Source organism: Colias philodice, chromosome 16 (genome assembly GCF_061535455.1).
Source record: "Colias philodice isolate Cphi_HAF_F1 chromosome 16, ilColPhil1 Martin Lab GWU primary, whole genome shotgun sequence".
Taxonomy (NCBI): domain Eukaryota; kingdom Metazoa; phylum Arthropoda; class Insecta; order Lepidoptera; family Pieridae; genus Colias; species Colias philodice.
In genome coordinates, this window is record NC_143101.1 from 6,754,964 (window position 1) to 6,767,998 (window position 13,035).

At 32.9% G+C, this 13,035-nt stretch overlaps 1 protein-coding gene and 2 pseudogenes across 2 annotated transcripts in view; 1 reads left to right on the top strand and 2 right to left on the bottom strand.

Moving 5' to 3' along the window:
* The window catches only part of Sema1a (semaphorin 1a), a 264,482-nt gene that overhangs the window by 125,973 nt on the left and 125,474 nt on the right, over positions 1-13,035 (top strand). The window lies entirely within an intron of this gene.
* Positions 7,440-8,530, bottom strand: LOC149481752 (uncharacterized; annotated as a pseudogene).
* Positions 9,299-10,309, bottom strand: LOC149481753 (uncharacterized; annotated as a pseudogene).

Below are 13,035 nucleotides of genomic sequence, written 5' to 3' on the forward strand. Positions count from 1 at the left end.
ATAGTTGTTAAAAGCTAAATAATAACTTAATGGTGTAACAAACTTATAAGCTTTACTATGTTGTAGGCTGTAGCATGATGGTGTAAAAAAATTAAGCAATTCCAATGGTATAGGAATGTTTGTGGGTGATTTTTTTTACTAATTACGTAGTTATCATTTAAAAATCTAAGTCATAAAAATCAGTATGATTTTTTCTGTGGATTTTTTCATAATAGGTACATAACAAAAAGTTTTTAATGTAATTATAAAGTATCATTATTTACACGAACCTTTATTTATGGAATGGTTTATAAATAAATATCAATACCTATCTATTTATAAATCTCTTTCACGATTTGTTGAATGTGCTATTCTCGATGACTCTATAATTTATTAGTATTAAGATATCTAGTCATTGAGATTATAGATAATAGCATAAAAGCATGACATACTATGGCTAACTTTATTATAAAGAGAAGAGAAGTCTTTTATAATACTAGTTTTATGAGTACATATTACTGTTGAAAGTAGCTTACACTTTTGCTGGAAGATATATAAAGAATTATTCAAATTGAAACTAGATCCTGAAATTGTACAATTTACTGAACATTATGTCTATTATTTTGTCTATTAATATTTATATCTTTCTCATAAAGTTATATTTGATTTACATTTTGTCCATCAGGCGAGGTATTGAAGTAAAAAATTCTCTTTAATAAATAAATCCTCTCTAACACAAAATAAATAGTAATTCAAAGATCGTTCATTAAAGCATTATTTGTCTCAATTATTCCAGCCACAGACTAAATAATTAGTGTGAATGTTGCGAACGTGCTTGGTGGAAAGCCAAGTTATTTTTCTACGCTCACCAGAATATGCGATGGATTTGCTGAAATTATAGCATTTTAGTTGTTTGTTCAGGTGCTGTTGCATGAAATAATAATTGACAGCGCAGAAATCATATTAAATATTTTGAATTTTAAAAACACATTATTGGTATAATTAATAAAGTATGACATACTGTATAAAGTTTTAGATTTTCGGTCATTATCGTTTCCTTTTTATTTTTTATTTTTTTGCATATTTTTATTTTTGATACATAGACCAATTAAAATAAATATAGACCAATTAACATTGCCAAATCTGTAAACGTTTGTGAATTTTTCTATTTGTATAAAAAATGATTGCAATTTAGTGAAACGTCAACGGGCCATTAACCCCGCTTGCGAATGAGCGATCGGAGCCGACGTGGCTCAAACAGAGCGATTCAGTCGCGAAATTAAACTGTCAGACGCCTGTTGTTTGCTCACTTGTTTAATATTATTAACTTGCCTGATTTGCTGTCTTGTTTTGAATATGACAATACGCGATTTTTTTATTTATTGTTTTTTTATTAATTACTGGTGGTTAAACGTGTGTATTAAGATAATTAAGTTACCTTCTTGTAAAATTAAAAAAAACACACACGTTTTATATGCATACTATTCTCATAGATCTTAATATTCCTAATTAACTAATACGATAATTACATACTAGGAAATTGAATCAATTATTTATTTATAACAGAAGCACACATAACTTTTAAATAACTGGTCCAACCGAGAGAAGCTTAATAGAAAAGAGGACCAAACAAATGAATTGCAAATTTTAGTGTGTTTTATTGTTTGTTAACCCATATTTGGGGCAAGTGGACAAGTATAATATGAGAACAGGGGTTTAAAACGATACCATCTCGGGGTGTCCATGAATATTCATCCGTGCGCCTCGCTCTTGTATTTTTAAGGTGACATGTTTTGTCAAAGAAAATGTCGCTGTAATTTTTTGCAGGGCATAATTAACAGGATTGCGATATATTTTCCCTCATTCTTGTTCTATTTTCTGTAGCACGTAGTTCCTATCTTTGTAAATATAACTACAATTTTAAATGTAATTTAAGTTTATTATGGTTTTCGTTTTCTATTTCAAAGGTCTCAAGTTACTAAGCTCGAGTTACATAAATCAAACATCAAAACAGTTGAATAATGAGGGATCTTTCATAGAATTCGGAAACATTACTCGCGTCCATTAACTGTTATTTTACTTTGAAATGTTCGACTTAGGAACTGTTGGTTACAAACAAAAAAATGTTTAAAAAAAATAACAGTAAATAAGTTTACTATTACACATAATAAGGTATTTGTGAAAGGTAAGTATGGATGTTATAATACGCTACATTATATTATTACAATATGTACTACTAAATTTAAAGTACAATCTACGAAATATACATAAATAATAGTAAATTAGGCTGCACTAAAAAATATCACTTAATCTTAGCAGTTTAGCAAGATGAAATTACGCCTTAGCCCAATTTCAAATGAAAGGCATTCTTCCCACGTGTCTGCAATATAAAAATGGCGTCGTCATGGCGGACACAAAACAGAACTATGCAGTTTCTTATTACTCATACTCCCATTTAGTAAATTGTGCTCTTGTTGTTGTTAATTTGACGTGTAAGTTGTTTCGTAATTAAATTTTCCGGACATATCTACGTTAGTGGTTAAAAGAAAGACATTTTTTTTGTTGGCAGGATATTATCCAGTTGTGCAGTATAATACTAAGGAAGATATATTTGTGACATTAAAAACCTCCCTGAAATTTAGTAATTAGCAATGAAGAACAACACATTTAAAACTTCAGGCAGGCCAAGTGAAAAATAAAGGGCACACTTTTAGTACCGTGGGCTATAGCTAGTTTTAACACCAAAACATCTTTCCATTTTATTATATTTTTCGTTATAGATATTCGGGAATAGTTTGGTACGAATTGGTTCACATCTCTATTTGGATAGTTACAACATGGTTACAACATATTATATGGGCGTTAGTGCACTTCGCAAAATAAGTGCAAAGCTCGAATCCTATAAATCAATTACATTTCGATTGCCGATTCTCCTTTAGCCTAAGCCAGCGAGTATCATCAAATATCGAATATTACTACCCATCCTTTACTGCCACCCTTATTAGATTGGCAAGAATACGCAACATAAAACTAGCATCAGAGACAATTAAAAAAAATCTTTGCAATGTCTATGGTTTGTTCATACTCTGTGCAGTTTAATCATAGGTAGCGTTATAGAAGGTTTGTCTGTGGTCAGTAAATAACCGATAGGTTATCATTGTACGCCAGCGTCGCTGGGAACGCTTAAAATACGGCAGCTCTGGGCGCGTAAAAATGACCCGTTTTATGTACCGTGAAGATAGTGTGTTGTTTATATCCTCTTGGATGAGAATTTACGTTGTATTTCATCATTTATAAATCGCCAACCAAACAACTGGAACTTTAGGACTGATGTTCATTACAAAATTATATATACGATCGGAGTGGTCGATAATACAAAAAACGAGAGCAGACTTTTTTTTTCATAAATCTACTAAGAATACCACATTTCTACATCTTATTAAAATAATGTATAAAAACACAGTTACGTATATTCATAAGCGTAGCTTATAAAGCTTTCATTGTTTACACACCAATAAATATAGAGCTAAATACAAAAGTCTCAAATCTAGATTCAATCAATCAATGAAAATCAGTTTTCCCTAATAAATGATTCGATAGTAATAATTAATTCTATACGTAAAAAGTCATTGCCCACTTTTGATAAAACAGTTTTCCTCATCCTTTAAGAAACTATACAGTTGGAGCTTCGTAATTGAATCTGCATCCACAAGCACGCCACGGCTCCTTTAATTTGGGTAAGTGTTGCGGTACAGTCAGCATATAAATCTTATAAATCTCTTTAAACTTGGGAATATTTTGTGTGGTCTGCAGTTTCAATTTAGTGCTCTAAACTACTGCAAACTAAAGAGCTTTATTATCCGCTCGTATTTCATTATGTTAATACAAATTGTGATATAGAGTTGGCGTTTAATATAAGTTTAATTTATACAATTAAAGATATTGACTTTTAAATATTAATATTATTTTGTCCATATTGACTAATTTTAAAACTAGTAAGTAAATACCTACTCAAAAAATGTAGAGACAAACAGTCAATTTATTTAAAATTCATCATCAATGATTTATTAATCGAGTACAAACTCAAAACAATATGAGATACTACTTACTTTATCAGCTACTTATAGTGCTACATTACTAAAGTCTCTCGGCGGCATTTTATAATCAATATAATAAACAATATTAAAACAAAAATGTTTTTGTTATCCGTACAATATTTCGGATGCGAGGCACGTCCAGCGTGGACCTGCTTCAGATAGATTATACTGCCTTTGTCGTAAATTTTACAACTTTAAAAATTAGCCGTACAAAACCCGGTATGGGCCTGAATTCGCTTTTCTGTTGTGATAAATTAGAAATAGCTTCTGCTATAATATTGCGATAATTAATCACACAAATTTGATTTCCAGAGCAGTGACATATAACGATTAATTTGAAATTAGCAATTGCGTAATTGCACATTTTGGTTGCATTTCATACTATTCGTGTTATTTCATTTATGAATATGTACTTAAAATGGCTTCCTTCGCTTCCATAGACTTCGATTAACGAGTGTAGAGCAGGATACGTTCTAGCGTAGTGTATAAATAAATTAACATCGTAATGTTTGTGCTAATAACTTTAAAGTCATGTGTTTTTGAGATTCTAAAGAAGTACAATATTATATAACGTGTAATGGAACTTTTGAAGAAGTAAGAGTCGTTTTTCACGATAATATTACCTGTAAAAAACTCCTTTTTTTTTGTAATCATATTGAATTTAAATAATGTTCAATATCGCATCAATCTTTAACTACTGAATATCTAATATTTATACTATTTGTTGATATATTCCAATTGTTATATGTTGTGTAATATGTTCTTAATTTTCGGTATTCACCATTTCTCTTATACTTCGACTATCGTCCATTAAAGTTTCACTGAAGAATCTCAATGATCATTGATAATAATATATTACCGCCATTATCATAAAGATTTAATAAAAGGACATCACAAACTAATTTAAACTTTAGTCATAACTTAAAAGGTTCTATAATAATATCAAATGTATTTTTTACAAAACAATGAGCTTTTCATAGCATAGTCTTGGTTACTCTTTCGGTTGAATGAGGTCAATTTTGAAGTTTAATAACAAAGGAGCTGTAAATTAAAGATTTAATATTACAGGAAGGCAACACCGAGAAACGCGGTACATCTCTGTAGTGGTTTAAGTTTAAACTGAATCTGTTGAATATTACTTGCTTTTTTACCATCATTAATATATAGAATGATTTCTATTATGTTTCGAACTTACTAAAAAATTATACCTAATTCAATTGAAGATATTTTATCTGTAAAATTATCAATATCAAGCAAACACAAAAAATACCAAAATAGTATTAGTACGTCTTCTATTCTGTACTGCATTAGTGTACTTGAATAGAACTTCATATACGCTATAGTTTTGTAACCATAATATAATATATAGGTACAGATAGGACGGAATCACTGGTCTACAACATCAAATTCAAATTCAAATTCAAATTTCATTTATTTACAAGAATGTAGTTACAAAAAAGGTGTTATTACAATGTTAACGCGCTAATACATTCTACCCACTTTCTGGGTGTACATCTGTATATTCATTCAACATATTCCATCTAACAAAGATGTTCACAGCATCTATCTCATTCACTATAAACTATTGACTGTCTTTAACGAATTGGATAACGTTTCCAATACATAAATCGTCTTCTAACCGCTTGTTACTTAATCCCCGCTCTGAAATACATAGCTGGTTATTTATAGAACACTGCACTAACTTATTACAGGCAATGCTGAGGGAATATGCTGTATGCGGTTTGGATAATAACCGTCGTTACTAATATTTTGTCTGGCTTTCTTTATGAAAAGGATTAGACCGATCATAAGAGACTGAAAGTGAATTTAATGTTTAATTTTATAGCATTCAAATGCTTTATAAACGTTTTTTTTTTAGAGAAAATTTTTATCACTAGACGGGATTCGAACCCGCGTCTTTTTGCCGAACCAAGGCAACGGGCAGAAGGAACATTTGGAAGTTATGATTCCTACTACTGTGAAGCGAATGTATGTAATATTTGAATAGGCTTTTATGCAAAATTCTCTGACCTTATTTGGGTTTAAATGGTTTAGATATCATAAAGTTTATCATATGAGTCCATGCAGGGTGAAATTACCAACAAATTTTGTGATATACATTGTTCTGTGTACATTAACAATACTTATTGCAAAACATGATAATATTATTAATTAAATTTGTGTGGCTAGATGTTTTAGCAGTGTATATACAGCATAGTATCTAGAATACATTGCGATTGCAAATAATATTAGTGTTGTATATCTTATAGCAAATTATCATTAGTAGAGTGCTACTACCAGTGGGTAAATATCATGTGTTTACTTTGAGACTTACAGATAATATGACTATAAGATTACGCTATTCTTTGAAAAAAAACTTCATACAGAATTCCTTTGACCAAACAGAACCCAATTTATGATATTAAAGGTAGCTTTACCCACTGCCTTTCATCATAGTTGTGTAGTTTCTTAAAACATTCATTATAAGTAAATGCTACGAAGGTAAAAGGCATCGAGTTTTAGATATTTGTTTACATATTTAAAGAAATCCCTTACTTATTCAGCGTAATAAAAGAGGATTCTGGGGTCGAGATTTTCGGTACCAATTCTCTTGGCATCAATATTTTTATTCAATTCGGAGAGCAATATTCCCGAATTCAATGCAAAATGGTGTTTTTATTACGCTATAATATTAGTGAGGTTTTTATTATCGTATCTGATAAACAATTGTTTATAAATTTATGAGTGGGTTGTTAACTTTTTATTTCGTTTCAGGTAAGATTTCCAGAAAACGATTGGAGGGCCTGGTATGAATAAGTATCATAAGAAAGACCTAATAAATCAAATTATTCATGAAACTAAATATTAGTATTAAAATAAATTGAATGAAAATTAGCTTATTACTACTCTCAGGTTTACAAGTGCCCGTGAATAAGGCATTATAAAACAATAAATAAATAAATTAATGGTGAACTTACAGCCAATTAATTGTTATTGCTTATGTTCTCCAATTCCTAAATAACTGATCACTCCCCTTGATTTCCGCAATACTGTCAGCGGAAATAAACTATAAGTCCTCGGCAATAAATCTTTGTATTCATACGAACCGTTCGTTTGAAAGGCAGAATTCGTGAATAATGGGCGGAATTTCGCGTCGTGGACTAAAGCGTAAACTATTATAGGAACAGCAATAACCGACGGCGTAGTAATTTTATTACTAAGACTGTTATATCACGCGCCATGAGTGAATAACTGAGAACTCTATTCAATTATTGCAATGGCCTTTTAGAATCACTCAATGTGCTTATTAGCGTAATTTATGTTGTTGAACTAACACTTTGATCATATTTTGAGTGGGATATGAAGTAAAATCGGTATAAGGGAAAGGAAAATATATTTAATTATCGATACAAACTCGTTAACAAACAAATGGAGTAAGAAAGTAAACATACATTATAAAACTACTTTATTGATCTGCAGGCGGTTCGGCCGGGGCTTCTTCGGCTGGAGGCTCTGCCGGGGCTTCCTCAGGCTCTTCCTTAACTGCTTCTATATCACCCTCCGTGGGAGCTCCCTCACTTGCTGCCTCCGTTGGTGTTTCAGGAGGAGGAGGAGTCTCAACCGGCTGTTCTTTTTCCATTACCTCCGGTTCAGATACAGGTGTCATTGGCGTAGGGCTAGGTGGTTCTTCTTTCGGAGTCTCAGCCACAGATACCGGCGGCTGTATTTCTTCCACTGGTGGTGGTGGTGGTGGGATAGGCGCAACTTTCACGTGAGGCGCCTCCTCCTTCTTCTCAACCTTCCCTTTCTTTTGCTTACGTTCCAAAGGCAGATATAATTTATAATCCTGTGGCAATTCTTCCTCCGAGAACAATCTCTCGCTAAAATAAATCCTCCTCAAACGAGCGTTTGCATGAATTTGCACGCGTAGGGTTTCAATAAACTGTGTCCCATATGCGCGCCTTGTGAAATCAGCCAAATTGAACTGAATCTGATTCCATCCTCCCGACAAACCGATCGGCATGCTCGTACAGAAAGGTTTGATTTTCGTCGTTGATTGAAAGTTTGAAATTCTAAAGCGTCTCCTCAAATTCTTGTCATCGAGAATGGTGATTTCGAATGAAAAGTATCGCTTCAAATTTTTCACGATCATGACGAGAAAGGGTAATTTAATACCCAACACTTGATTTCGCTTCGGACAGGTAATGAATGTGGTTGCAACATTTGTACTCACAATTTCTAGAACTATGGAGTTAACTTCCGCGTCGGTTAATCGCTTTATGTGGCCATTTTGAACTTCCATATCCCATATTGCTAACGGGTTTGAACCGCAACTGTAAAATATTGATAGTAAGCCACTTTGATATGTATTTTTAAACATTGTGCAACATTTATTTTGACAATCGTGTAGTGGTTGACACTTTTACGACACGAAAAATTGGTTGACACTATGATTACTATGCATGGAGGATTTATATAATATAATGTAGTTTTTTGATGCAGGTGTATATTATATACCTGCGTTACGTAGTTTTTAAGTAGGTAGCATCGACCATATAATTATTATTTGAGAATATGTACATAATATTTATGTACAATATTTTTTAGCGAGGGAATAACGATTTATTCCTATATTTATATGAGTCAAAAAGTTCCGTTTTATAAAATTTGATATTTATTCAGCCAAATTGCTATAATGCAAATAGGCAATATCGTGTATATACGCGGGCGAAGGCGAAGCTATACGTGAATAGCCATTGTAATAAAGTTGTTATAGGAAAACCTCGTGAAAGTTAGGAAACAAATATACCAATATTTATTATACTCGCCTGATCTCCACTGCTTGAATATTTTTCTATGAGATTTTTATATGTTTAAATATAATATCTCCTTTAAAATATGACCCATTTAAATTTTTAACAAAAATCAGTTTTATTGAATATAACTAAGTCAAATAAAGTAGGTAAACAAAAAAAGAGAAATTTAATTTAAATTTTAATCAAAGTCAGGCTATAATTAAATTAAGTTAACAGGTTCAATTATAATTAACATATTACACTTTATAACTACGAGATAAGTAATTAATTCAAAGAGTAGAATCTTATTACAACATGTTGAGTTCTAGTCTATACAAAAATAATTATGTTGTATATCTCGTTGGTTACGGACGTACATTGTTCATAAACTAAGAGTTGTTTGTAGTTCGTTTGTTGTTTAAGTTATTATTCTGGAGCATTTTCAGCAACTGGTGGTTCTCCTTCTGGTTGAACCGTGTCATTTTCTTTAGGCTCTTGTTCTGGGGCAGGAGTTTCTGCTGGTTCCTGCTCTTCAACCGCCTCAGGTGTAACTGCGGGTTCTGTGTCTTCTTGTGGGATTGGCTCTGCAGCTTCTATTGGTTCTGTTATATTTTCTACCGCTTTATCTGAACCTACATCATCCTTTTCTTCTGTACCTTCAGGTCCTTTGATCACCTCTATAGTTTTAGATCCCCTTCGAGACTGCTGCGACGGTACTTTTTTAATCGATCGAACGGACGTTTTAGAGCCCCTTATATCTTCAGTTCTAGTTTCTAGCTTAGTTGAAGATGCTGCAGATTTAATTGCCTGTTGTGACGTAGATTTTTTAGTATCTGCTTGTGTTTGAGCTGGTTGTTTACCTTTTGCCCCTTTTGAAACTAAGGGAAAAAACAGTTTATATTCGGCTGGTAATTCATCTTCAGGAATCAATCTTTCAGCAAAATATATCCGTCTTAAACGTATATTTGCGTTAATCTTTAATCTCTGCACTTCAACGTACTGCTTTTTGTACGCGCGCCGAGTGAATTCCGCCAGATTGAATTGTATTTGATTCCATCCATCAGAAAGACCGATTGGCATTACGGTGCACAAAGGCAATATTTGGGTGCTGCTTTGAAAATTCGATACGCGAAATCGCCGCCTAGTGCCCGTTTCATCGAGGATCGTTACTTCAAACGAAAAATATTTTTTCAAATTCTTCACTATCATCACCAAAAACGGCATTGTTATACCTAAAACCATATTGCCTTTTGGACAAGTGATGTATGTTGTACTAACATTACTTCCACCTATTTCTAAAACCATGGACTTAATGTCTTGGTCCAAAAACCTTGAGATATAGCCATCCTGCGTGAAGGTGTCCCATATTGCTAATGGTTTTGATCCTACGCTAAAAAACACAGTCAACATACCGCGCTGATATGCGTTTCTATACATTTTAAGTTATATTTATATTTAAGCTTCAATAGTTAATTAAAATCGTATTTTAACTTTTCTTTAATATTTGACACTTCTCTGACAAACGCGCGAATATATAGTTTATTTTGAATGACATTAAATAATAGCTTCATAATCAGTCAAAAAAGGTTATAAATGTGATAATAAACCATTCTCAAAAAATATTTTCTGTTGAAACATTATGAATTGAATAGGTACCTAGTTTATGAAATATTATCTTCATTTCTAAAGTCAGAGTTTATGGCCGAACGCTCTTGAAAGCGACGCCGGCGGAAATTACTGCTTAGATGCTACCTTCACCATACCTATCTTTTATCATTTTCTAAATTGCGATCAATAAATGTCTTAAGTCGATACGTGCTTTTATAAAGTGAAAAATACGATAAGTTCAATTTGATTGCTCATAATTAATGAAGTTACTGTACCTAAGGCTCTTTCTACATTTACGTCACGCTCTGCAAATCCTATGTTACACAATGAACGCCAAAAATAAATGAGAATGTCAGAAGTAACAGAAAAACTCCCACTGAATAATGTAGAAATAAAACTTTTAGAAGAAAAGCTGGCTTTCGCTGTGATTTATCTTGCCATTTGTCATCCTCGACACTAGAAAAATATGTCACGCAAGGCCACAACCAACGTTCACACACAGCCTGTTACGAAAATAGCATTTTTGTCGTTTCTAAATCACGACTTTCCTCTGTCGCGCCCCAGAGACGAGCGCGCCAAAAAACTATGGCGGGCAAAGAAAGAAATGGAATAGCGCCTTTTGACTGAAATGATAGGGCACTCTGCTTGTTTGACGCGTCCTCAGCTAATAATGTGATGCGTTACAGTCTGTGGATATACTTTTTTGCCGCGCAAAAAAGCCCATTTGTGCTTTGTTTTGTTTGGGGGAGATTCCCTCTGTTATGGTACTTACAGTTAAGATATCAAGGCCATTCTTCAAAACTAATGTCATAGAAACATGTGCACGATAACAAAAAAAGTTAGCAACATAAAAATTTATTGCGAGTTTTGATAGTTCGGTCAGAAATTGTGAAAGCTTTTTTATTTTAATATTCGAAGCAAAAAGCGCCAATACGAATATGTATGTATAATATTTTAGCCAGCGACTTTCATTGTTAAATTTAAACTTTTTGAAAAAAAAATATTATTCTGTTGATATTACAAACAAGAAACAATGTAATTACAAAATAATTAATCACACAAAAGTAAATTGTACGTTTAAATATACTAAGTAGTATTAAAACTACGATGAGGTCACTGAAAATATTTACTTACATTTCACAATTCTATTTAAACCTTCACACATGCAAAAGCCTACTACTTAATAAGTAAACTATTGCTCATCCCAATCGCTAAAGCTAGAGAATTACCCAACAAAGTGCGTTCATTTGATGAGAAAAATTAGAAAGAGGAAAATCGTTTCAGCGGCTCGTATTTACAAAGCTCATTGCTGCGCCCAACGGAGCGTGGTCTGCATAATGTATCGATTCGGCTTTGTGTGCGTTATTTACAACCAGACTGTGTATTCATCCGGAAATTGGATTCGCAAAAGACACTGTATAAATAATCCATATCTTAATACGTCTCAGCGGGTCGCGATGGATGGCGATGCGCTTTCAATAAATATACATGAATAGACTTAGCTCTTGCTGTTTCAAAAATGGCCCGAATTTTCTGTGTAACATTTTCTATACCAATCGATATATAATAGAAATTTTACTAAAGATAAAAAACAAAGACTTCAATTTTATCTCTCACAAAAGTTTCATGTAGGCGACATATTAAAATCTCAAAGTTTTCCTCATTCAGGAGTAACGAATGAGCAACAAACGAACCGAGGACATTGTATCGAAATTAATATCCCGGCCAGCGGACAATTTGTCCAGCTTGCTCCCGGAATGTGGATAATTAAACGGCCCGTGCCTCATACTGAACTAAAAATATTTGTCGAAAGAATCTCCTCACATGCCAACTACGTATAACAGTGCAATTACGAAAACTACGATCAAATTTTTGACTCGAAATTCATAGAAAGCTAAGATAGAAAGAACGATATAAAATCAATATTACGCAGTTAATATTTAAGTTATCATACATTCATGCCATGATCAAATCTAAAAACATTATAACATTTCCGCCAATATAATATTGTAAAACTATTGATCAAAACATAAACATACATTTCTAACACGACCGTCTTATGTTCTCAGCATTGATACAGAGGTTCTATGAACAGAATACGCGTTATCAATTGCAATCAAATGTATCGCCTTTCAACAGAGCTCCACCACAGCCCTTATAACATGTACAAAGATTTCCGCACTCCATTCGCATAACACAGAAATAGAGACATTTATCTCTTGTTCCCTTTTAATCCGACGCTTCGTTGCTACTTCCATAAATCTAAGCATCGATTAGACGGACAGTGTTTGTCGACGGCGAATAAATTGCTATAACGTCGTGTCCCTGCTGAATCTATGTTAGGGTATTATGATGGAAAATGCGAAATAAGTCGGCCAATTTGCTCCGGGATCGATACAGCTTACAGCACCATCAGCTTGATAAAATAATTTATGAGCTCTAATATTCCGTTTAGCTGGCCAGCGCTTGAAAATTCAAAATGGAGAACGAAACTATAACTCACTTGTGTTTAATACCGCTTTGTATATTTTAAAGTGGACTTAGCTAAATATGTT